This window comes from Heptranchias perlo, chromosome 10 (genome assembly GCF_035084215.1).
Source record: "Heptranchias perlo isolate sHepPer1 chromosome 10, sHepPer1.hap1, whole genome shotgun sequence".
NCBI classification, from domain to species: domain Eukaryota; kingdom Metazoa; phylum Chordata; class Chondrichthyes; order Hexanchiformes; family Hexanchidae; genus Heptranchias; species Heptranchias perlo.
Window position 1 is genome coordinate 23,365,315 of NC_090334.1, and position 26,215 is coordinate 23,391,529.

Consider the following 26,215-nt stretch of genomic DNA (forward strand, 5'->3'; position numbering starts at 1 on the left):
AATTATTCAAGATCTCGGAGGATATAAAGGGATTATATGTCCTTTCCCTATACAAATGAGCTAAATGGCCTCTCTCCTCTGTGTGTATCTTTTTTTAATTTGTTCTCCAGATGTGTGTGGATATTGCTGAGACCGCAATTACTGCCCATCCCTGGTTGTCCTGAGAAGGTGACAGTGGCGATTGTTTTACAATGGAGTGGTTTGATTGGCTGCATTAAGGGTCCATCACGTGTAGGCCAGGCTACGTTTGGGGTGGCAGGCTCTCTTCTTTGGGGAGAAAATTGCAGGGCTATGGGGAAAGAGCAGAGGAGTGGGAGTAAATGGATAACTCTTTCAATGAGCCGGCACAGGCACGATGGGCCAAATGGCCTCCTTTTGTGATGTATGATTCTATGATATCAGTGAACTACTTGTGGTTTTGCAACAGTCATTCTGCTGTCAGCCCACAAATTACCAAATTTATTGAATTCAGTTTCACAATTTATCACAGTAGGATTTGAACTCATGACCTCTGAGTTATCAGTCCAGCACCATACACAGTATGCTATCACTCCCAGTCTCTAGTGCTCTGCTGGAGCTCACTCCCAAGCCATTTGCTGAAGTGTTGGATGCATTGGTATTACGCACTTTTAGGGCAGAACCACTTGAATTATGGAATCACTTGTAATACAGAATTGGGATCAACCTTTCAGAGACCAATCCAACGTAGATGAGACTTTTTTCCCCACAGGATAGTGGAACAAACGCAAGAAAGTAATTGATTCAGGATCAGTTTGCACCATGAAAAGAAGATGGATTGCTACCTGTTGAGAAGGCAGATATTTAGCAACACTTCTTGACTCCTTTTCAGGGCAGCTCAGCGAAGGAAATCAGTTTTCCAATAGTAGGTGGGTTCGGAGCTAGTCCATGATAAAGTATCATACATGGACTCATACATGACAAGAAGCATTCTCTCCCACCACCCACAGATTTGCAAGCCTCTATATTTTCATGTAAACCTACGATCACCCCCCGACCCGCCACTATAGCTTCTAACAGCCTCTTGAACAACTCCAGAGTTTTTGTCTCAACCTGGAGGGCCATCCCAAGCCGAGCTGAGTCAACAATGGAGCCTTGCACCAAGCACAGACTCGTCATTTTCCCTAAGTATCTTCTCTTCAGCAACGTTGAGTATGGTAAAATGTTACCAATCATGCATTGAGAAATCAGTGCGAAAATCTGAAAGAGAAACACTGAAAAAATAGGCAGTATGAAAAGAATCAATGTTACGCGATGAGCACATTTTAAATGTGTAAAGTGCCAAGGATGATTAACATTCGAAAATAACATTAAATCTGATGTATTACACTTTGTATCCAGATCTGATCTGTCCTGCATCAGTCCTTGGGCTGTCATGCTGAGTATAATGCCAAGTTAACAATTATATTTTTAAAAGACAGTGTTGTTAAATCAACATAAGTACAGGGGGAAGTCAAGCTTTGAACCAACAGTACCACATACTCTTCCTGGTTGGCAACAGAATGGCTATCACATTCCATGGGTATGTTACTCTTGAGGACTATAATTCAATTTTTGTGTTAATCATTTATATATGAGAAAGAAAGCCAATTTGCACACAGCAAGCTCCCACAAACAGCAATGAGGTAATGACCAGACTATCTGTTTTAGTGATGATGGTTGAGGGATAAATATTGGCCAGGACTCTGGGGAGATCTCCCCCACTCTTCTTCAAAATAGTACCAATGGATCTTTTACGTCCACCAGAGAGGGCAGATGGAGCCTTGGTTTATCATCTCATCTGAAAGACGGCACCTCCAACTGTGCAGAACTCCTTCAGTACTACATGAGGTATCAGCCTGGGTTATGTACTCAAGTCTCTTGGAGTGGGACTTGAACCCACATCCTTTTAACTCAGAGGCAAGAGTGCTAGCACTGAGCCACAGCTGACAGAAATTTGTGAGGGATAAATAGTTTGAAACACTAGTATTTCCAGTGTCCTCCGAGGGAGGATGACCTTGTTGGTGATGTACAGAAATGTTCCTCACAGGCAGAGATAAAAAGGTAGATTTTAACTACTGGGCAGCCGATTAGCAGAGTGGGTGGGCTGGCCACTCCATCCCTCCGACGGGAGGGCTGGGGCCCTCATTAACATGATCCCAACAAGGTACATGTCCAGATTGGGTGTCACGCTGCAGCTCACCAGCTCAGGGCCAGCACAACATCAGGTGGCTTGGAGGCTGATCCGGATGGCAGGAAGGTAGGCCCAGGTAAGGAGGGAGGGAGGGACAATCACGAAGGGGGAAGGGGGACCTGAGGCAGTAGCGACCCATATTATTCTAGTGGAGCCCGGAAGAGCACTGCTGCCATTCCTGGCCCCATGAAAATAATGCTAGACTTACACTTATGGGGACTCTTCCTCTTCACCGCAGGGTTTTTCTGAGTGGTCTATCCACGGTGCCCGAATTGCATCTGAATCCTATGTACATCACAGTACCCTGATTTGCATAGATTAATGAGACTCCCACCTGATGCAGGCAGGCGCCAGGGTTGCCCAGTGAAAGGACCTGGTATGTCAACCACCTCAATCCTAACTCCACTACTTCGCCCGGCGGAGGGAGTTAAAATTTCCCTGTAAGTGACTCGCCCCTGTTGTGAACTTTTCTTTAAATTGAGGGCGGTGGAGAGAGTGCTTTGGAAAGAAACATTGAGAGTGAAATTGTTAGCAAGCAGAGATTATTTGCAGTCTTGCATAGCTTTTCCAGCTCCCTCAGCCCCTCTGTGCTGTTGCCCTACACTACCCAATCCCTTAGCCCCACTTGGTTTTCAGGTCCACCTTCTCGCATGGCCAGCCCAGGTGCTTCCTGATCCACTCCTCCAATTCTTGACTCTTGCGCATCCCCGATTTTAATCACTCCACCATTGGCGGCCGTGCCTTCAGCTGCCTAGGCCCTAAGCCCTGGAATTCCCTTCCTAAACCTCTCTGCCTCTCTACCTCTCTCGCCTCCTTTAAGACGCTCCTTAAAAACCAACCTCTTTAACCAAGCTTTTGGTCACCTGTCCTAATATCTCCTTATGTGGCTCAGAGTCAAATTTTGTTTGAAAATCGCTCCTGTGAAGCGCCTTGGGACGTTTTATTACGTTAAAGGCCTTATATAAATGCAAGTTGTCGTTTACTGAGAGAGAGAAAAGGCAGCCGTAGAGATTAGGGCAGAATCGGAAATCAGAGGAAAGAAGCGGATATCAAAAATTACCAAATGGAGGAGGGATGGGAGAGGATACCAGGAAAGACAAGAAACTTAGCGGCAGCAGAGAGTGATCAAAGGACAAGTGATGCATGTTAAATTAACCAGACAAAAAAGAACCCGTACAGAAGGAGAAATAGAATAAGTGGGAGTCAGGAGTCAGAAGGAATCAGAAATATAAGGACTGAAGAGTAAATGAACAAGGCTTGGAAAGTGCTGAATAAAACCTGTTACGAGAAACTTCAATGACTAAGGATTCTGATGAACAATTGTTGGAGAAGGCCAGATTTTCTGTGCATAAATAGGCGATAAAGCTATGCAGAGAGGGAGTGCTGAACACCAACTCAGATTTAGCATTAGTTATAAAAAGGAACGGCATTGTTTCTCAGTAAATAGCAGTATAACAATAGTAAAAGGAGTAAATGTTACTCATTGGCATTCCGCGCATGGGACTCGCTGCCCTCTGCGCCTGAATTCCCGATACACGCTTCCATCACCTGAAGCTCTGTGCTGGGAATTTGCTCCAATATATTGAGATTTTTCAATGTGTTATGGCACTAAGCAAATGCAAGACTTATTACAATTACCATTATAAAAACTTAATTTCATAAATGTTTCTACTAAATTATTCTGATTGTGTAAAGGGACGATTTCCTCTGTGTGCGATATGTAATAAAACTGTTCCCTTTCTTTAAAAAAAATCTAAATTTTCTATCGTATTGTTGTGTTGCTGTGATATCCCAACACTCAGATTATTTTTAAACAATCAATGTTAGTTGTGCCTTTACTTTGAAATCTTGCCCTTCCTTCTTATAAGTAATGCTTGGGTCTGAGCACTTGTTTGTTGTTCCCTTTTTGTTTAGATTTCCTGCCTTCCCCCAACATCCCTGCAATTCTGCACAGATTTCTTGATTGGTCTTTAAAAGGGCCTTAGCCAGGAATAATTTTTTTTTGTGTTCATTTCCTTGGAAACATTTTACAATGGGTACGTGACTCAGGGCAATGGTAGAAGTCAGCCAAATGTCTGTAACCATTTTCTACTCCTCTTGCTTACCTGGTTGCTTCAATCTACTTTTTTATTATTAATCTTGAAACGTAGCGGGGAAAGAAAATCCCCCATCATTATTTAGAAAATGACCTTCGGCATGTTGGATACACTTGATCTGACCACCGTTTGATAAGAACCCCTTCAGCTCTTAAACCGTATTTTGATCACAGACGTATGTCTGTACGTGTCTCCTAATGTCCACTGCATTGAGTTTGCATTTCACTGATAACTGGAGCTCAATCGTGAGCTGTGATTATTCCGAATCCAAACTGCTCATGCCTAAAATTGGAAGCTGTAGAATATCCTCTGGCGAAACTATTTCAGTTCCGATGTTTACAAGTGCGAAATATTGCAATAAATTATCATCTATTCTAAGAGCCTAAAGGCCAGCAGGAAGGATTTTTTTTAAAAGAACCCTACAGAACCCAGAAGATTAAACCACTCACTGGTATAAATCTACACTTAGGTGTAAACCCATTCCATTTAGGACAACATGATATGAGGTTTCAGTTTTCCTTCCTTCTTCATTTGAATAATGTTTATCTTTGATGTTTGATTGTGTGAGAATTTTACAGCCCATATACTGTCTCTGTGGAACAGGCTCAAGGGGCTGAATGGCCTCCTCCCGTTCCTATGTGAATTTATCAAAGTATCTTTCAGAGGTTCCATTATGTTGAGGGGGTGGAGCAGTATTTGTTTCTTATGCTCATTAAAGCTAAATTATGTCCCCGATGAAGAAATGAACATTTAATCACCTTTGTTACCATGTCAAGCACTTCCAAGTCAAATACAGTATTTATTGGATGAAGAGCAAAGCTTCCTGGACTCTTTCTCAAGCACATGCCTTAACTTCCACTTCAAAAGAGTTGCATTGCACTTTTCCATACCTCACATGGTGACAGTGATATTGCCAATTGAGTTACAATTATGGTTTTATACTGCAAAGTCAAGCTCATTTCACCGGTGAAGGAGTTTTGCATTGTTTGAGGCACTGTATTTTGGATGAAGTTTTAACACAACACTCCATTTGCCAGCTCAAATGGATGTAAAAGATACCAAGGTGCTATTCAAAATGCAGAGTTCTCCTTGACCAAAAATGACACTACCAAAAACAGATTATCTGGTCCCTCATTTGCTATGTGCAAATCGGCTGCTACATTGGGCTACATAATAACAGTGACGACTCTTCAAAATTAATCATTAGTTGTAAAGTGCTGTGAGAAATCCTGATGACATGATAAGGCACTATTAAATGCAAATTCTTTCTGTTACTAGGAACTGCCTTCATTGCACAAATTCATTTCATGTAGGAATCCAACATCCAACAGAGAGATTTTCATTCCCACAATGTACCCACGATCTTACTCAGTCAACCAATGTATTTTTTAAAAATCCCAAAGCATGTATTGAATGATTTGCTGAAATTTTGACACTCTTTACTCATGCTCTGACAGACATCCTTAGACTTCACAAATTATTTGGCAAAATGTTGATGCCTATAAAATTAGATTGTAGTTTGCATGATAGGAAGTCTTGACATGTGCAGCCTGAGGCTCTATATTTGCATTCAACTAGTGAAGTGTTTAAACAGTACATGTAATGGTTGCAAATACTCCAAGTGCCTTAATTCTGGTCTAATAGGCTTTTTATATTAAAGTAGAAATACTTACTCTTTACATTTTCTAACAGCAGGGGTCCATTTTTATGGCAACTTAATAAATGGTGTATTTTTTAATTAAAATATAGCTTACAGTGGTGCTTCACTGAATAGACACATTGGCCCCGATTTTCAAAGGAAATTGCAGGTGCGTTGGGGGCGGGGGGGTGCTGTGAAAATCGGGAAAATCCCGAGTGGGTGAGGAAGCCGGCCCGAACCCGCCGACTCCCGGGTTTCCCACAGACGCACCTGCGCGCGCACGCAAATGCGGAAGTCCCGCCGGCAATTAAAGCCGGTGGGATGATAGTTAAAGAACCAAATGTACTTCATTGAGGTACTTAAGGTGCTTTATTTCTGACATAGTAGATAGTTAAACAGATTTTAAACTTACCCGGGCAGCTTTCCCACGGCTTCCGATTCACGCCTGGTGAAAGTAGGCGTGAAGGACCGGATCAGGCAAAAATAAACAAAATAAATTAAATGAAAAACCATTGCGCAAAGTTGAAAAACAAAATAGACCTACTTTTCCACCGATGTCACCTGTACCCCCCTGCACCGATGTCTGATGTCCCCCTCCCCCCCGATGTCCCTCTCAGTCTCCAATTTCCTCCCCCACCCCGATCTTCAGCGCCCTCCACTCTCTGTTCCAGCGCCGGATAACGTCTCCCTCTCTCTTTCTCTCTCCCCCACATCTCAGCCTGTCAATCAGGCAAAACCCAGAAACACTTTTAATCACCGTCAATTACATCGCGATCATGTTGGAAAAGGTAAGTTTTTTTTCATTCGGGTTTGCCACGGGCACCTTCACCCCTCCCCCCACTCCCCCACCCCCCACCGCTGCCATTCCCGCCACCATTTCAAAATTGAGCCCATTGTTTAAATAACTAGAGACTTGATTGCAAAATGCCAATTCTGGAAATGTTAGGGATAACGCAAGGGAAATCCAGATTTTTGGAATAACAACTGAACACTAAAACAAAATCAAAACAATTGTTGAGGGTCTGGACTCCATTTTACTGCAAGTTTTAGTAACTGTATTTATGGCACTTAACTCCTTTTAAAGCTTTTGCATCCTTTTTACTGAAAACATGAAAAAAGATCACAAGAAAAATATCAGAAACATATAATGGGGCAATTTTAACCTCACCTGCCCGTCGGGAAACTGACGGGATCGGGTGTAACGTTGATTTTATACCCCGTCCAATTTTACTCTCCATTGAAGGTAACAGAGCCTAATATTGGGAGGGGGAGTAAAACCAGCGTTCCACCCGATCCCATGGGATCCCCCCCCCACTGCGAGTTAGGTTAAAATTGCCCCCTCGTATATCTGATTCCAACAATTGTTTTTAATTACCAGCAACCTCTAATTATGTAGCAATGTCAATGTAAACATTTCAAGGTGCTGGCAAAGACTTTCCTCCTTGCTCGAGTCACGATGGGTTACCAGCAGGACGCGACATCGCATGGCTGGGGGCTCCAGCAGAAGCTTAAAACATTTTTTTTCAAATGTCAAATGTTTAAAATGACCACTTTGACTAATGCTATGAATCACTGCAATTGACTGCCTTAGTCAAAGCAGTCCTTTAAAATTTAACCTCCCCTCCCCCACCCCTGTGGCCCACTCACTGGACGCCAGGAACACACCGCCAATCCTTGTGGTCAGTATCGCTAAAATACATAAAAAACAATTTACAAGAAATATGTCATAGACCGTAATCTCATCATTGCATGCGATTACAATATGCCCACCCAAATTTGGTCAGACATATTGCATGCCCAATATCACTTATCATAGAATCATTGAAGATTACAGCACGGAAGGAGGCCATTCGGCCCATCGAGTCCGCGTCGGCTCCATGCATGAGCAATCCAGCTTGTCCGCTGCCCTGCCCTGTCCCCGTAGCCCTGCACTTCTGGCGAATAATCCTCAAAGTGGTGGTGGGGAGTTGGTGGAATGGCCCACCTCCCAATTTTCTTACCCTACCCATCCAGATTCTACTATTATTTGTTCTCAGGACCTGGAAAGTGCTGGAAAACCATTTGTTACCCATCCCTAGTTGCTCTCAGAAGTTGGTGGTGGGCCTTCCCATTGAACAGCTGCAGTCTTTGATCCGATGCTGGTCCTATAATGGTGTTAGCCAGGGAATTCCAGGATATTGATCCAACAACGACGGAGGAACGGCAATTTTTAAACTATTTGTTCTTGGGACATGGACAAAATTGGCACAGCTGCATTTATTGTCCATTCTTGAGAAGGTGGTGGTGGGCCGCTCCTTGAATCTCTGCATTCTGTGTGGTGAAGATGGTCCCAGCGTTGTGTTAGTCGGAGGATTCTAGGATATTGACCCAGTAACAATGATGGAATGGCAATATATGTCCAGGTCAGAGTGGTGTGTGACTTGGAGTGGAACTTAGAGGTGGTGGTGTTCCCATGGCATTGTTGCCACTAAAGCTCATGAGGAGATGGCTGGCCTTTTTCTTGTTCAAGTTAGGGTATGGTAGTGTAGTAGCTATGTGACTGGATAGGAATCCAAAGGCCTGGACTAGTAATCCAGAAAACGTGAGTTCAAATCCCACCATGGCTGTTTCAGAATTTGAATTCAGTTAATAAAAAAAAACTGCAAATTTAAAACAAAAAGCTGGTGTCAGTGAAAATGACCATGAAGCTGTTGGATTGTCATAAAAACCCAACTGGTTCACTAATGTTCTTTAGGGAAGGAAACCTGCCACCATATATGTGACTCCAGTCCCACACCAATGTGGTTGACTTTTAACTGCCCTCTGAAGTGGCCAAGCAAGCCACTCAGTTGTATCAAAGCGCCACCTTCTCAGGGAAACTAAGGATGGGCAATAAATGCTGGCCATGCCACGATGCCCACATCCTAAGAATTAATTAAAACAAGTTTTTGAAAAGATTAGCCATGTCCTGCTTTGGGCTGGCATGGGTTGCTTCATTATCAGAGGACTTGTGAATGGAGCTGAATACTATGGAATCATCACAGGACCGTCTCACTCCTGATCTTATAATGGAGGGAAAGTCATTGATGAAGCGGCTGAAGATGATTCGACCGAAGGTGCTTCCCTAAAGAATTCCTGTAATATGTCCTGGCGCTGCAATGTCTGGACTCGTACAACTGAAAACAACCTTCCTCTGTGTCAGGTGTGACTGGGTGGTATTTCCTTTGACCCCCATTGACCTCAGTTTTGCTAGGGCTCTTTGGTGCCATACTTGTTCAAATGCTTCCTTGATGCCAAAGGCAGCTGCTTTTACCTCTCCAAGTCAGGAGGGTGCATGACTTGGTGGGGAACTTGGAGGTAATGGTCTTCCCATGACATGTTGCTCTTGTCCTTTTTTGGTGGTGGAGGTCAGGGGGGAGAGTTGTGTTGTATTAACCTTGTTCCATTGCTGCAGTGCATCCTGTAGATATTACTTACCACACCCACCAGTCAGTGGTGGAGTGGGGTGAATGAGAAACAGGTGATTAAGTCCATCAGGTAGCTTAAACACCAATGGTAACACAGCAAGAGATTTTCATAGATAGTGTGTCAATGAAGTATAGGCGTGTGGGACCAGGACATCAGCCGGAGGTCTATATCATCGAATACCATCCCCATCCCAGCTGGTCTCTCGGTCAAAATCTGCATGAGCTCTATTTTAATATTATAATGCATGCTAATGTCGGTCTAATGAGCGCCAGTATAATCCCCCAGTTTTCTCACGGGTAATGTGTTAGGTCCTCTGTTCGCCTATATGAAATGGGCGAAAGGCAGCTAGGATGTGTCCTACGATCACTTCCACTTTAGCAGTGGGTTTCAAAGGGCTGCATTTCCAATTGTTTGTTTATTTGGCCAGGTTGTCTATCTTTTGCAGCTTTTGGCCGAATTTTTGGTTGCAATCTTTTTAATTGCTCCAATTAAAACCGGAAAATGGGAATTCATTTGTAGATTCCCCTCTGTGTTATTTAGAGGAGGAGGAAGCAGGTGAAAGGAAGAATGCAAAGTAGGTTCAACTGACAAGGACAACTGCCTTTTCTCATGTAGCTGTGTCTACAGACCAGTCACATCTACCAAGGGATATCCAAGGAAAAGTGGCTTCACTTCAGCTGGGAGGCAATAATGAAATTGTGCTGACCTGCAGACAAGCTCCACCAGGGATCACAATGACAATCACAGCTTGAATGTTTATAACTTAAGCTTATTTGAAGCTACCACAAGGGACATCAGTGACATCAATCAATCTGCAATGCACAGAATCATCAAATAGCATCCAGTTTCAACCTGACCCTTTCCTTCAAAGTTGTTCAGCTCCACGTTGTCAAATACGACATATTCAAAGGAATTTGAAGCTTTCAAGTGATGGGGCCTCACTCCCATTTGGGTTTGTTCCTGTCTTTATGCGCCATCTCATTCTGCAAGAAGGTAATTAATATTGAGATGTTGGAAGTTTAAAGAGCACATACAGTCACACATAAATGACCAAACTGTATCCCAGCTTGTGTGTGAGTAAATAAACATGCGTCAACCAGCTAGACTATGCTTTTAGCTTGTTTTGAGGACTCGCCTTTCCAAATGCAAATGTGATAATAGTTCCAGTTTTAAGTGGGAGTGCTCCCATTCCCAGTGCTTCAGTACCAGGACTGGAAATATACCCTTTATTTTATTTGATGGTTTGACAGAGACTAAGGATCTCCAAGCACTGAGATGTAGGTGAACTGGGTAATAAGGACTGCCATTTTTTATTCATTCATGGATGTGGGCTTCGTTGGCAAGGCCAGCATTTATTGCCCATCCCTAATTGTCCTTGAGAAGGTGGTGGGGAGCCGCCTTCTTGAACCGCAGTTGTCCATGTGGTGAAGGTTCTCCCACAGTGCTGTTAGGTAGGGAGTTCCAGAATTTTGACCCAGCAACAACGAAGGAACGGCGATATAATTTCAAGTGGGGATGGTGTGTGACTTGGAGGGGAACGTGCAGGTGGTGTTGTTCCCATGCGCTTGCTGCCCTTGTTCTTCTAGGTGGTAGAGGTCGCGGGTTTGGGAGGTGCTGTCAAGGAAGCCTTGGCGAGTTGCTGTAGTGCATCTTGTAGATGGTACACATTGCAGCCACAGTGCACCGGTGGTGAAGGGAGTGAATATTTAAGGTGGTGGATGGGGTGCCAATCAAGTGGGATGCATTGTCCTGGATGCTGTTGAGCTTCTTAAGTGTTGTTGGAGCTGCACTCATCCAGGCAAGTGGAGAGTATTGTATCACACTCCTGACTTGTGCCTTTAGATGGTGGAAAGGCTTTGGGGAGTCAGGAGGTGGGTCACTCGCCACAGAATACCCAGCCTCTGACCTGCTTTTGTAGCCACAGTATTTATGCGGCTGGTCCAGTTAAGTTTCTGGTCAATGGTGACCCCCAGGATGTTGATGGTGGGGGATTCGGCGATGGTAATGCCTTTGACTGTCATGGGAGGTGGTTAGTCTTTCTCTTGTTGGAGATGGTCTTTGCCTGGCACTTGTCTGGCACAAATGTTACTTGCCACTTATCAGCCCAAGCCAGGTCTTGCTGCAGGCGGGCATGGACTGCTTCATTATCTGAGGGTTGCGAATGAAATTGAACACTGTGCAATCCTCAGCGAACATCTGAACTTATGATGGAGGGAAGGTCATTGATGAAGCAGCTGAAGATGGTTGGGCCTAGGACACTGCCCTGAGGAACTCCTGTAGCGATGTCTTAGGCTGAGATGATTGGCCTCCAACAACCACAACCATCTTCCTTTGTGCTAGGTATGACTCCAGCCACTGGAGAGTTTTCCCCCTGATTCCCATTGACTTCAATTTTACTCGGGCTTCTTGATGCCACACTCAGTCAAATACTGCCTTGATGTCAAGGGCAGTCACTCTCACCTCAACTCTGGAATTCAGCTCTTTTGTCCATGTTTGGACCAGGGCTGTAATGAGGTCTGGAGCCGAGTGGTCCTGACGGGACCCAAACTGAGCATCGGTGAGCAGATTATTGGTGAATAAGTGCCGCTTGATAGCACTGTCGACGACACCTTCCATCACTTTGCTAATGATTAAGAGTAGACTGATGGGGCGGTAATTGGCTGGATTGGATTTGTCCTGCTTTTTGTGGACAAGACTTACCTGGGCAATTTTCCACTTTGTCGGGTAGATGCCAGTGTTGTAGCTGTACTGGAACAGCTTGGCTAGAGGCACGGCTAGTTCTGGAATACAAGTCTTCAGCACTACAGCCAGGATGTTGTCGGGGCCCATAGGTTTTGCTGTATCCAGTGCACACAGCCATTTCTTAATATCACATGGAGTGAATTGAATTGGCTGAAGATTGGCTTTTGTGATGTTGGGGATCTTGGGAGGAGGCCGAGATGGATCATCCACTTGGCACCTCTGGCTGAAAATGGTTACAAATGCTTCAGCCTTGTCTTTTGCACTCACATGCTGGACTCCGCCATCATTGAGGATGGGGATGTTCACGGAGCCTCCTCCTCCCATTAGCTGTTTAATTGTCCACCACCATTCATGACTGGATGTGGCAGGACTGCAGAGCTTTGATCTGATCCGTTGGTTGTGGGATTGCTTAGCTCTGTTTATAGCATGTTGCTTCCACTGTTTAACATGCATGTAGTCCTGAGTTGTAGCTTCACCAGGTTGGCACCTCATTTTTAGGTACGCCTGGTGCTGATCCTGGCATGCTCTTCTACACTCCTCATTGAACCAGGGTTGATCCCCTGGCTTGTTGGTAATGGTAGAGTGAGGGATATGCCGGGCTATGAGGTTACAGATTTTGGTGGAATACAATTCTGCTGCTGCTGATGGCCCACAGCGCCTCATGAATGCCCAGATTTGAGCTGCTAGATCTGTTCTGAATCTATCCCATTTAGCACAGTGGTAGTGCCACACAACACAATGGATGGTGTCCTCAGTGTAAAGACAGGACTTCATCTCCACAAGGACTGTGCAGTGGTCATTCTTACCAATACTGTCATAGATAGATGCATCTGCGACAGGTAAATTGAAGAGGACGTGTTCAAGGAGGTTTTTCCCTCGTGTTGGTTCTCTCACCACCTGCCACAGGCCCAGTCTGGCAGCTATGTCCTTCAGGAGTCGGCCAGCTCAGTCAGTAGTGGTGCTACCAAGCCACGCCTTGCTGCAGTGTGGGCATATTTTTATTTGTTCTTGGGATGTGGACGACACTGGCAAGGCAGCATTTATTGTCCACCCATTGTTGCCCTGTGGGCATTTAGTGCCCGATATTTACGGGGAGGTAGAGGGGGTGTGAGGGAGCGCGGTCGTGCAGGGAAAACTAGGCAAGGCCATGGACACGGAGTTCGTGTCGAATTTAGCGCAGGACCTCATTGTAAATTTTTTCTTCCGTTTCCTGCCTGGCAGCCGGCCAAATTGACAGGCTCACCGGCTGCCTGCTGGAAAAAACAGCAGGAGACCACAGCCGGGGACCCTTGGGGAGCTACAGATCGGGGCTTAGTGGAGGGGAGGAAGAGAGCGGCAATCAGGAGGGAGGGGCTTGGGAGTGTTGTCGGCCATGATCACGGGGCAGTCTGCAGATTGGGGCTTGGCGGGGGAGGGGGAGGTGGTTGCCGATCGCGGCAGGGACTAGAGAGAACCCGTGATCGGCAGAAGGGAGGCAGAAGGCTTCCCTGAGAGGCCAGGGGGAGCACTCCTGCTCCTCTTAGCCCACAAGGAGTGCTCTAAAAAGCACTTACATTGAATATATTAATGAGGGGCCTAACGCCTGTTGAAGGAGCCCTTTACAAAACTACAAAATTAGTTATCGATGAGTGGGGCAAGCGTTGGGCCGGTCTCACTCAGGATTCTTCAGCGGCCCCCGCGGCCATCAACTAAAGGTAAGTTTAAAAGAAATGATTTTTTGAATACTTCGGCAGGCGATGTAAATTGGCTTTTACTCGTCGGATGAGCTGCCCGTGGAGGCGCAACCAGCATTGGCTGCTTGTGCAGATGAGGCCCAAGGACCGATTCCTAATGATCCTTGGACCTCTTGATATGGGCAAATCTGGGCTTGAAAGTTTTGAAGTAGGTGTGTGTTCTGAGAGTTTAGTATGCAACCTTAAGTCATGGTGCAACAGGTAGAGAGGAAACTTGTTGTGGCATGCGTTAGAGAAGCTATGCTACATGAATTTGTGTTCGGAGGGTTAAATTATGAGGGCAGGTTGCATAAACTTGGCTTGTATTCTCTTGAGTTTAGAAGGTTGAGGAGTGATCTAATCAAGTTGTTTAAAATGATGAAGGGAGTTGATAGGGTCGGTACAGAAAAACTATTTCCTCTTTTGGGTGAATCCAAAACATGGGTTACAATTAGAGCTAGGCCATTCAGGAGTGAAATCAGGAAGCACTTTTTCACACAAAGGGTCGTGAAAATCTGGAATTCTCTCCCTCAAAAGGCTGTGGATGATGGGGGTCAATTTAAACTTTCAAGACTGAGATCGAGAGATTTTTATTAGGTAAGATATCGAGATATGGATCAAAGGCGGTTTAATGGAGTTGAGGTACAGATCAGCCATGATCTATGAATGGTGGAACTGGCTCGAAAGGCCGAATGGCCTACTGCTGTTCCTATGTTCCTACAAGCCTAAGAAGGAACCTCACCTATATCTGAAGGAGGTTTTAAATCAGTACAAAATTGGATCAAGTACCAAACATCAGAGATTGAAAGATGATCAGATGCAAGCAAAAGTATAAATGACCTAAAACAGTAAAAGAAGAAGGGTGCTTATGTCCTGTTGGCAGAGAATATCCCAGGACTTTAATATACTGTCTCTTAAAAAAAAAATTGTGTTGAACTCCGTTCTCCCCAGGAGATACTGCGCTGCTGTTGACTTTGCCCACTTTTTACAGAACCTCTGCAGAGTTCAGGTCGGGTTGACCTGTTGTAGTCCTTAGCTTTGTTCGAGGGAGTGCTGCACTGTTGGAGGTGCCATCTTTTGGATGAGCCCTCAGGTGGATGTAAAAGATCCCATGGCACTATTTCGAAGAAGAGCAGGGGAGTTCTACCCAGTGCCCTGGCCAATATTTATCCCTCAACCAACATCACCGAAACTGATTTGGTCATTGTCACATTGCTGTTTGTGGGACCTTGCTTTGTACAAATTTACTTCTGCGTTTCCTACATTACAACAATGACCACACTTCAAAAGTATTTAATTGGCTGTAAAGCGCTTTGGGACGTCCTGAGGTCGTGAAAAGTGATATATAAATTCAAGTTCTCTCTCTCTCTCTCTCAAATATCCTTCAGGATTATTACACACTGGACAACTGACCTGGAGCATTATCAACAACACAATCATTGAACTTGTACATAGCTTTGTACCACAGCGGAAAAGCAAAATATTGACTTGGGCCATTGCGTAAGGTGAAACCAAAGACAGATGTAGTACTTACCCCTTAAAAATAATACTTATTGACTTACTTACTGCAAGGCTCCCCAGTGGTTCAGTGAGTGAATGAACTAAGTGATATGGTACTGACCAGCAAGATTCCAGGTTCAATCATGGTTCATGTAGAGTTAGCGAATCTCACCCAGGGAAATGGTTGGGTCACCAGATAAGGAACGGAAAAAAATTGGCCATTGTCCCCACCCTTGATCAATAGCCAGTGGCCCTTGATGGAAATACATGTGTGTGTCTATGAGGTGACCACAGGGTGAGACTTGGTTATGATGCTTGGAATGAATAGCCCACCTGCACTCACTACCTAGGTTCAGTCATGAAGAATTGGTGAGATCTCAGGGAGCTTCTAGACCAGAGCCTGTGAATCCCAAGATTAGTCACTGCCATCAAGGGAAGAGCAGAAAAAAATGGGAAAAAACTGACATACAATGAAAACACCACTTCCATTCTTGTTGTTCCAGTGTAACAATACCAGCTGGTGCTGCAACTGCAGTTGTGCAGAGTGAAGACCGACTTTGCAAATGGCATTACGAGGGCAGTCAGCAAGTTCATTCATGGTCCAGAGTTTGGTGCCATAATAAGAGCATTTGCTTGGAATCGATTTGTGAAGGGGTTTAAATGCAGTTGGTGATGATCCAAGAAGTTCTAAATTAAAATTATTAAAATCGCACAACAACTCCAGATGTAATCAAAAAATGGATTGCTTGTGTTTTAAGGGGAAATAGAGGACAACCTTGAACATGAATAATTCAGCTCCATTTGTTTTTCCACTTATGCGGCTGAATAGGATTTTCCTGCCTTGGACGTGTCGCCCTTGATTCACATGAAGGTTTTTTTTTAATGACGGGTCACAGCAGCAGCACCAGTGCAAGAGCATCTTTCATGAGAGGTTACCTAGAAAATGAGAGCCGAATAAGGCCCTGTCCTTCCTTTACGATCTCGATCCTGTTGGAGTGATAGAGGAAGTTATTAGAAATAACAGATGGCAAGCAGTGAGTTGCAAGACAATAATTCAACTGAGCAGCTCTGATAATAGCATGAAGCACAGGATCGAAGCTCAAGCACTTTCTCAACATCAGCACAACCCCTGGATTCAATTACTGTCAAGTTCACTGCAAGATGTTTCATATCCTTTACTTTATATTGTATATTGTTCATCAAATGCATTGTGCACAGTAGAGGTGATATAGGCGAAAGGTTAATAAACATGGGAGCTGAAGGTATATGACATCTCATGGCCGCTATTGTATTAAATGTCTGTAGTTTTTTTTTTACAAAGAATGCATGAAAATTTTATAGTCGTACGGGTTGGTGGAGCGACAGTGTGAAATGCTTTCAGCCACGAGTCCATCTGCCTGGTATAGTGTGACATATAACCAGCAGAACAAACTCTTAATGTGACCAATAAAAGCAAACAAAACTGCAAACTCTAGAACTCTGAAACAAACAAAGAAACTGTTGGAACGCAGGTCAGTCAGCATCCATGGAGAGAAGGGACAAGTTAATGTTTGGGTCGTAACCCAGTTCTGATGAAGGCATACGCCTGAAATATTAATTTCCTACATTATAACAGTGACTACACTTCAAAAGTACTTTATTAGCTGTAAAGCGCTTTGGGACGTCCTGAGGTTGTGAAAGGCACTATATAAATGCAAGTCTTTCTTTTAGTCTGTTCTTTCCACAGATGCTGAACTTGCTGAGTGTTTCTGGCATTTTCTCCTTTTTGTTTCCTCATGGCACCAGGAGAAAATGCCACGTCTGGCAATTTTTTTAAAGATTGAAAATAACCTCAACATTGAATCTTGCAGCCCTTGGAACATAAGCAGCACCATCTACAGCAGAATAAAATGAAAACAACCTCACTTTTCTGGTGCAGTCAGAGATATATCTAACTGAACTTGATGACACAAGGCATTGGATTATTTCTACAGATGTTAGGTGCGAAAGAATGTATATATGGGAAGTTATAATAGGTCGGATAGAATTTGCCACGGGAGAAATTGAAAGAGACCTGCCATTCACCATGTGAGATGGTGATAAAGAAAGACTTGCATTTATACAACATCTTTCATGACCTTAAGACATGCCAAAGTGCTTCACATTCAATGAAGTACTTTTGAAGTGTTGTCACTTCTGTAATGTGAGAAACATGGCAGCCAATTTGTGCACAGCAAGGTCCCACAAACAGCAATGAGATAATGACCAGATGATCTATTTTTCTTAGTGATGTTGGCTGAAGGATAAATATTAGCCAGGACACTGGGGAGAACTCCCCTGCTCTTCTTCGAGTAATACCATGGGATCTTTTACGGCCGCCTGAGAGGGCAGACGAGGCCTCAGTTTAACATCTCACCTGAAAGACCTGAAAGAGAGAGTGCCACCACTGAGCCACGGCTGACACCGAAACAAATGAAGCAAACAGAATACTGGGTTACACTGCAAAATCAGCTGAGTTCAAATCCTAGTAACTCATGCTAAAGCTGTGCATTGGTCTTGTCAGACCATGGTGATAATGGTTTATCCATCGTTGTCTATGATGACGGCCTACAATCCATCTCCAATAGGTTTTGAGTCCACATATTAATATAACATCTGGTTTTCACGAGGTATGTTTTCCCACTTACTGGACATCAGATGTCAGATTGACCTAAGGATTTGGAGGGTACCATGTGAGGTTTTGGGATAAAAGGGGCATTAAACTGGGAACAAAAGTTAAGGTCTACAAGACAATAGTTATGACATCCTTACTGTATGGTTCCTTGATTTCCTTTGGGCTCTCTTTTCTTCAGCTAGCTGGACATGACTTGCTTCAAGCTTTGTCGTGCCAACATGAATCATCTTATGCCATGTTTTCCTGTCACAAGCATCATGCTCCCATTTGCCAGTTGAAATGCCATTTTTTTTTATTTGTCTTTAGGCTATGCTTATACCCTTTCAACTGACCAGAAGAGAACATTTACCAAGCTTCAGCTCACTGTAGAATACCTTCTTGGGTAGTCTAGTATTTGGCATTCGGACTAATTACTGCTGGATCTAGTAATAGGAAATGAACCGGAGCAGGTAAGAGAAGTAAGCTATGGGGAACATCTAGGCAATAGCGATCATAACATAATAAGGTTTAAAATAATGATTGACAAAGACATGCATAAGACAAAGACCAATGTAATAGATTGGAATAAATGTAATTTTTAGGAGCTTGAGAATGGAACTAGGAAAGGTAAATTGGAAAAAAAATTTACAGGCAAAGACATAGAACAGCAGTGAAAAATATTTAAAATGGTGATCAATAGAGTTCCAGAGAACAAACTAGCCAATAAAGAAACACCATGGATGAATAAAGAAATAAGTGCAAAATTGAAACTTAAAAAAGGCATACTCTAAGTACATAGACAATGAAGGAGAGAATGACAAAAGGGAATATGAAGAGGTTAGGAAGGATGTCACAAAAACAATTAGGAAAGCAAAGAGGAACTGTGAAGTTAACTTATCAAGGAATATAAAAAGAAATAGTAAAGTATTCTACAGATACATAAATAACAAAAGAAAAATCAGGATAGGGTTAGGGCCACTAAGGGATACACATGATAAATTCACAGGTAATGACAGAAATATTGAATAGTTACTTTGCCTCAGTATTTACCAGGGAGACTAACAAGATGGGCATGACATTATACCTTTTTTGATCTCCTCTTCGAAATAAATTTAAGATAGAAAGGGGGGAGATAATTGATAAACTAATCAAACTTAGGGAGAATAAAACCCATGGTCCGCATGGATTGCATCCGAGCGTATTAGAAGTTAGGGAAGAGATAGCAGAGGCATTATTACATATATATAAAAATTCATTAGTAAAGGGAACAGTGCCAGAGGACTGACAGACAGCTAATGTGATTCCTATATTTAAAAAGGGAGATAGAACAAGTCCAGGGAACTATAGACCAATTAGCTTAAATATCGGTGGTAGGAGAAATAATGGAGTCCTTACTCAAAGATGTAATAGAAAAACATCTAGAAAATGAAAATCTAATAAAGAGCACAGGTTTCAGAAGGGAAAGTCCTGCTTGACCAAACTTATTGAATTGTTTGAAGAAGTAACAGAAAGAGTAGACAAGGATAATAGAGTAGATGTAATATATTTGGATTTTCAAAAGGCCTTCGATAAGATACTGCATTGTAAACTTGTGACTAAGGTCAGAGCATCTGGAGTCAGGGGACAGGCAGCAAAATAGATAGCAAGTTGGCTACAAAACAGAAAACAATGAGTAGGGGTTGAGGGTAGCTACTCAGACTGGCAAAAGGTGGGAAATGGTGTTCCACAGGGATCGGTGCTGGTACCACTGTTGTTCACAATTTACATCAATGATTTGGATTTGGAAATCAGAAGTACAATTTCAAAATGTGCGGATGACACAAAATTGGGGGGTTATATAAGGTATTGCTGCAGTTATATAAGGTATTGGTGAGACCGCACCTGGAATACTGCATACAGTTTTGGTCTCCATACTTAAGAAAAGACATACTTGCTCTCGAGGCAGTACAAAGAAGGTTCACTCGGTTAATCCCGGGGATGAGGGGGCAGACATATGAGGAGAGGTTGAGTAGATTGGGACTCTACTCATTGGAGTTCAGAAGAATGAGAGGCAATCTTATTGAAACACATAAGATTGTGAAGGGGCTTGATAGGGTGGATGCGGTAAGGATGTTCCCAAGGATGGGTGAAACTAGAACTAGGGGGCATAATCTTAGAATAAGGGGCTGCTCTTTCAAAACTGATGAGGAGAAACTTCTTCACTCAGAGGGTAGTAGGTCTGTGGAATTTGCTGCCCCAGGAAGCTGTGGAAGCTACATCATTAAATAAATTTAAAACAGAAATAGACAGTTTCCTAGAAGTAAAGGGAATTAGGGGTTACGGGGAGCGGGCAGGAAATTGGACATGAATTTAGATTTGAGGTTAGGATCAGATCAGCCATGATCTTGTTGAGTGGCGGAGCAGGCTCGAGGGGCCGATTGGCCTACTCCTGCTCCTATTTCTTATGTTCTTATGTATCGTTAATACAAAGGAAGAATGTGTTAAAATGCAAGAAGACATTAATAAACTTGGAGAATGGGTGTATAATTGGCAAATGAATTTCAATATCAATAAGTGTGAGGTGGTGCATTTTGGTAGGAAGAATAAGAAGTCCACATATTGCTTGGATAATAAGAGTCTAAATGGGGTAGTGGAGCAAAGGGGTACAGATACACAATCACTAAAAGTAGCTTAATAAGGCCATAAAAAAGGCAAACGAAGCACTGGGGTACATTTCTAGAGGGATAGAATTAAAAAGCAGAGAAGTTACATTAAACTTGTATCGAAGTTTACACTTGGAGTGACCACACTTGGAGTACTATGCACAGCTCTGCTCTCCATATTATAAAAAGAGGCATTGGAGAAGGTGCAAAAAAGATTCACAAGGATGATACCAGAACTGAGAAGATATGCTTATCAGGAAAGGCTGAATAGGCTGGAACTCTTTTCTCTAGAAAAGAGAAGACTGAGGGGTGACCTGATAGAGGTCTTTAAGATAATGAAAGGGTTTGATAGGGTAGATGTAGAGAAAATGTTTTCACTTGTGGGGGAGTCCAAAACTAGAGGTCATCAATATAAGATAGTCACTAATAAATCCAATAGAGAATTCAGGAGAAACTTCTTTACCCAAAGAGTGGTAAGAATGAGGAACGCGTTACCACAAGGAGTAGTTGAGGCAAAAAGCATAGATGCATTTAAGAGGAAGCTAGAAAAGCACATGAAGGAGAAATGAATAGAAGGATATGCTGATAGAGGTAGATGAAGTAAGGAGGGAGGAGGCTCGTGTGGAGCATAAATGCCAGCATAAACCAGTTGGGCGATTGGCCTGTTTCTGTGCTGTAGTTTTGATGTAATTCGATGTAACACAAAATCAAAATTACCCCCAGTGAGTTGCTGTAATTGAAAGACATTTTGGTTCAGGAAGGATGAGATCAAATAGATCAACTTCACGCAACTCCATCTTGTAAAAACTCTGAATTAAGCTATTTCTTCATTTTCATAAAGGATTTTATTTCCTTTTCTTTTGACTCTCTTCTTGTCACATGCCATCCCCAGTTGAGAGGCAACTGGGTCATAAGCCTTTGCCAGCGCTACTTGGCATTAGCCACGGGCAGAGGGATGGGAGTAAGCAAGGCAACTCTCCTTCCAGTTTTCCTTTCTTTCCCAGCTTTCATTTGGTACCTGACCATAATGGTACATCTCAAATGGGAAAATCTCCAGACTAAGATTACTTTCTACTATTCCATTCAACCTCACTACGCCATCTGCTACTGAAGATTATTTAAAATACTAAGCATCACGGTGGCCTTGAAGATAAGCTGTGGTGTGAACTGAAAGGAAATAGGCTCATGGCCACACTTCTCCTGACATGAGATCTTGATCTCAGCCTCTAAATAGCGGCACTCAGCAGTGACCAGTTCTTCCCCACGGACAATGAGGGAAAAAAAGACTTGAATTTAGATTGTGCTTTATCACATCTCAGAAATATTCCAAAACTCTTCACTTCACAGACAATTAATTACTTTTAACAGACTGTTGGTATGTGTTCAAATGTAGCAGTCATTTTGTGCACAGCAGGATAGCACAAACAGCAATAAGATGAATTACGTAGAAATAACAACACGGAAATAGACCATTTGATCCAACCAGCCCGTGTTGGTGCTATCCTGCACACGAGTAGCAATTCTAATCCCATGTGCCCAGTCTGTTCCCACATCTATTTAATCCCCTTTCCTTCAACCACTCATCATAGAATGATACAGCACAGAAGGAGGCCATTCGGTCCATCGTGCCTGTGCCAGCACTCATCTAACCTATTCTTCAATGTTGACATGCCCTCTGCTTCAATCACTAACTCTGCAGTACATTCCTCACAACCCTCTATGTTAAAAAAAAATCTCATGCCCTCTTTCCTAAATATCTTAAATTTAATCTTAAAACTATTATCCCTCGTTTTAGTCATCTCAAACACTGGAAACAGTCTGTGTCAGGCTGCACTGCCCTGTCCCTTAATAATGACTGGTTAATCAGTCGAGGGAGGAATGCAAGCTAGGACAATGGGGAAGCTCCCTGCTCTCCAAATAATGTCATGGAATCTTTTATACCCACCTGAAAAGGCAGCTGGGACCTCAGTTTAATGTCTTCTCCAAAGGATGGAATGCCTGATAATACAGGAGTTTTCTCAGCACTGTTTTTGTTTCAAAAATAATACCTGATTCATAAATTAACTAAACACAATTCCAGCAATTCTTTCAGATTAATAAAAAAACCCAGTGAAGTTGTTTTTAATCCCTTTGCATACAATCAGCGACACCCATTCTTGAAACGAATAAGATCTCCCCAAAACAAGATGCATCAGGATATTAAATTAGAGCCAGGAATGTTTTGATTCTTTAGATGTACATCACAGTATTAATAAAGTATGTCAAAGAATCTGCAATGTACAATTGAATAGTCTTCTATTTACCTCAATGGAAGGACAATGTTGAAAAGATGTACAGCTTGCCACTGGATACTGAAGTATGCTAAAGGTGATGCTGCTTTCACCTGACAAACTAAGTGTGATTTCTTCTCTTGCCAGCGCAATTACATTTGTAATATCATCCGTCATATAAACACCTCAGTATCAGAGATGTGCTCGAGGAGTTGAGGGATAGGGAAATCAACATATTTTACTAAATCTTCAAGACCTTCAAAAAAGAGAAAGCGCTGAATAATCCAGAATTATCAAATGACCCATCGTAGCGATGTACATATCAGTATCTGGCAATAAAATGTTTGGTTCTGTCATGACCTCCGTCAAGAATTACAGTGTGTAATATGGTATGTGCCCATCCCAATAACATGTTTTTGGTACCCAGTCAGCATTGATTGGGATTCAAATGAATGTTTAAAACTGTACTAAAATTCTAAAGGCCACTCCATCTGACTGAATAATGCTTTAAAATGGAGATCATGCTTTTTTAAATCTCCAAGTACCTGCCCCCTAAATCCAAGTGACCCAGTAAACAGACTCATAAAAATTCAACAAGGCTCTGCTGCACAATAGCCCCTTGGGTAAATTTAATACTTTGTGTTGATTTTTTTCGTTCCATCGCAATGTTCTGCATACAAATCTCAATTATAATTTAATTGTGTCTATCATTTTTTTGCAAATAGGTTGTACTCCTCTTTAGAGCAGAAGGAATTTTTTGCACCAATACTCAAATCCTGCCACGGAAGCTGGGGAATTTAAATTCAATTAATTAAATAAAATCTGGAATTAAAAAACAACTAGTTTCAGTAATGGTGGCCAGGAAACTACCGGATTGTCGTAAAAACCCATCTGGTTCACTAATGTCCTTTAGGGAAGGAAACCTGCCGTCCTTACCCGGTATGACCCAGATGTGACTCCAGACCCACTGCAATGTGGTTGATTCTTAATTGCCCTCTGAAATGGCCTAGCAAGCCACTCAGTTGTAAAATCTTGCTAAATAAAGTCATAAGAATAAAACCAGACGGACCACCCGGCATCGGACCACTAGACACCAGACATGACAAAGACAAATCAAGCCCAGTCGACCCTGCAAAGTCCTCCTCACGAACATCTGGGGACTTGTGCCAAAATTGGGAGATCTGTCCCACAGACTAGTCAAGCAACAGCCTGACATAGCCATACTCACAGAATCATACCTTTCAGCCAACGTCCCAGATTATTCCATCACCATCCCTGGGTATGTCCTGTCCCACTAGCAGGACAGACCCACCAGAGGTGGCGGTACAGTGATATGCAGTCAGGAGGCAGTGGCCCTGGGAGTCCTCAACATTGACTCCGGACCCTATGAAATCTCATGGCATCAAGTCAAACATGGGCAAGGAAACCTCCTGCTGATTACCACCTACCGTCCTCCCTCAGCTGATGAATCAGTCCTCCTCCATGTTGAGCACCACTTGGAGGAAGTACTGAGGGTAGCAAGGGCACAGAATGTACTTTGAGTGGGGGACTTCAATGTCCATCTTGAAGAGTGGCTCGGTAGCACCGCTACTGACCGAGCTGGCCAAGTCCTGAAGGTCTTAGCTGCCAGACTGGGCCTGCGGCAGGTGTTGAGTGAACCAACACGAGGGAAAAGCCTACTTGACCTCATCCTCACCAATCTACCTGTCGCAGATGCATCTGTCCATGACGGTATTGGTAGGAGTGACCACCGCACAGTCCCCGTGGAGATGAAGTCCCGTCTTCGCACTGAGGACACCATCCAACGTGTTGTGTGGCACTATCACCGTGCTAAATGGGATAGATTCAGAACAGATCTAGCAGCTCAAAACTGGGCATCCATGAGGCGCTGTGGGCCATCAGCAGCAGCAGAATTGTATTCCACCACAATCTGTAACCTCATGGCCCGGCATATTCCTCACTCCACCATTACCAACAAGCCAGGCGATCAACCCTGGTTCAATGAGGAGTGTAGAATGAGGTGCCAACCTGGTGAAGCTACAACTCAGGACTACATGCATGCTAAACAGCGGAAGCAACATGCTATGGACAGAGCTAAGCGATTCCACAACCAACGGATCAGATCAAAGCTCTGCAGTCCTGCCACATCCAGTCGTGAATGGTTGTGGACAATTAAACAACTAACGGGAGGAGGAGGCTCTGTAAACATTCCCATCCTCAATGATGGCGGAGTCCAGCACGTGAGTGCAAAAGACAAAGCTGAAGCGTTTGCAACCATCTTCAGCCAGAAGTGTCGAGTAGATGATCCATCTCAGCCTCCTCCCGATATCCCCACCATCACAGAAGCCAGTCTTCAGCCAATTCGATTCACTCCACGTGATATCAAGAAACGGCTGAGTGCACTGGATACAGCAAATGCTATGGGCCCTGCCAGCATCCCGGCTGTAGTGCTGAAGACTTGTACTCCAGAACTAGCTGCGTAGCCAAACTGTTCCAGTACAGCTACAACGTTGGCATCTACCCGACAATGTGGAAAATTGCCCAGGTATGTCTTGTCCACAAAAAGCAGGACAAATCCAATCCGGCCAATTACCGCCCCATCAGCCTACTGTCAATCATCAGCAAAGTGATGGAAGGTGTCATTGACAGTGCTATCAAGCGGCACTTACTCACCAATAACCTGCTCACCGATGCTCAGTTTGGGTTCCGCCAGGACACTCAGCTCCAGACCTCATTACAGCGTTGGTCCAAACATGGACAAAAGAGCTGAATTCCAGAGGTGAGGTGAGAGTGACTGCCCTTGCTCAAGGCAGCATTTGACTGAATGTGGCACCAAGGAGCCCTAGTAAAATTGAAGTCAATGGAAAGCAGGGGGAAAACTGAGGGGACTTGAAGGGGTAGATGCTGAGAGGATGTTTCCCCTTGTGGGAGAGACTAGAACTAGGGGCCACAGTCTAAGAATAAGGGGTCTCCCATTTAAGACGGAGATGAGGAGAGCATTTTTCTCTCAAAGGGTCGTGAGTCTGTGGAACTCCCTTCCCCAGAGAGCGGTTGAGGCGGGGTCATTGAATATTTTTAAGGCTGAGTTAGATAGATTCCTGATTAACAAGAGAGTCAAAGGTTATAGTAGGTAGACGGGAAAGTAGGGTTGAGGTCACAATCAGATCAGCCATGATCTTACCAAATGACAGAGCAGGCTCGAGGGGCTGAATGGCCTACTCCTGCTCTTAATTTGTATGTTTGTATGTATGTTCATAAATCGTCCAGTAATTTGCTGGATAATTTGCTGGATAATTTGAGGAGGAGATACGCCATGAGTTGTGAATCACCACAAGTTGCTGGAT